The sequence below is a fragment of the Megalopta genalis genome, unplaced genomic scaffold, assembly GCF_051020955.1.
Source record: "Megalopta genalis isolate 19385.01 unplaced genomic scaffold, iyMegGena1_principal scaffold1464, whole genome shotgun sequence".
Taxonomy (NCBI): Eukaryota; Metazoa; Arthropoda; class Insecta; order Hymenoptera; family Halictidae; genus Megalopta; species Megalopta genalis.
In genome coordinates this window covers 53,996-55,736 of record NW_027477533.1, presented here as the reverse complement: position 1 = coordinate 55,736, position 1,741 = coordinate 53,996, and positions in this window count along the sequence as shown.

The following is a 1,741-nucleotide window of genomic DNA, read 5'->3' as shown; positions in this document are numbered from 1 at the left end:
TAAACCTTCTACATCGCATTGATTTGAAGCTTCATCATGTGTTTTGCATGGATTTGAAGCTAACTCGTTTGTCTCGCCTGCATTTGAAGCTATATCACTTATATCGCATGTATCTGATGCTAAATCATTTGTGTCGCATGGAGTTGAAGGAAACTTGTTTCGCCAGCATTTGAAGCTATATCACTTATACCGCTGGTATCTGAAGCTAAATCATTTGTTTCGCATGGATTTGAAGCTAAGCTTTCTACTTCGCATCGATTTGAATCTAAATGATGTGAATCGCATGGACTTGAAGCTAACTCGTTTGATTCGTCTGCAGCTGAAGCTATATCACCTATATCCCAAGTGATTGCAGCTCAACCATTTGTTTCGCATGGATTTGAAGCTAAACCTTCTAAATCGCATTAATTTTAAGCTAAGCCATGTGTTCTGCATGGATTTGAAGCCAACTCGTTTGTTTCGTCTGCACTTGAAGCAATATCACATATATCGCTAGTATCTGAAGCTAAATCATTTGTTTCGCATGGATTTGAAGCTAAACATTCAACATCGCATTGATTTGCAGCTAAATCAGGTGTTTCGCATGGATTTGAAGCTAACTCGTTTGTTTCGTCTGCATTTGAATCTATATCACTCATATCCCAAGTGTTTGAAGCTATATCATTTGTTTCGCATGGATTTGAAAATAAACCGTCTACATCGCATTGATTTGCAGCTAAGTCATGCGTTTCGCACGGATTTGATGCTAACTCGTTTGTTTCGTCTGCATTTGAATCTATATCACTCATATCCCAACTGTTTGAAGCTAAATCATTTGTTTCGCATGGATTTGAAGCTAAACCTTCTACATCGCATTGGTTTGAAGCTTAATCATGTGTTTTGCATGGATTTGAAGCTAACTCTTTTGTTTCGCCTGCATTTGAAGCTATATCATTTATATCGCAAGTATTTCAATCAAAATCACTTGTTTCGCACGGATTTGAAACTAAACAACGTGTTTCTCATGAATTTGAATCTAAATCATGTGTTTCGCATGGATTTGAAGATAACTCGTTAGTTTCGCTTGCATTTGAAGCTATATCAGTTATATCGCATGTATCTGATGCTAAATCATTTGTGTCGCATGGATTTGAAGGAAACTTGTTTCGCCTGCATTTGAAGCAATATCACTTGTATCGCAAGTATTTGAAGAAAAATCATTTGTTTCGCACGGATTTGAAGCTGCCTCGTTTGTTTCGTCTGCATTTGCAGCTATATCACTTATATCGCTAATATCTGAAGTTAAATCATTTGTTTCGCATGGATTTGAAGCTAAGCTTTCTACTTCGCATCGATTTGAATCGAAATGACGTGAATCGCATGGATTTTGAAGCTAACTCGTTTGTTTCGTCTGCATTTGAAGCTATATCGCTTATATCGCAAGTATCTGATTCTAAATCACTTGTTTCGCAAGGATTTGAAGCTAAACCTTCTACATTGCATGGACTTGAAGCTAACTCGTTTGTTTCGCATGCAGCTGAAGCTATATCACCAATATTCCAAGTGGTTGCAGCTCAATCATTTGTTTCGCATGGATTTGAAGCTAAACCTTCTAAATCGCATGAATTTTAAGCTAAATCATGTGTTCCGCATGGATTTGAAGCCAACTCGCTTGTTTCGTCTGCACTTGAAGCAATATCACATATATCGCAAGTATCTGATGCTAAATCATTTGTTTCGCATGGATTTGAAGCTAAGCCTT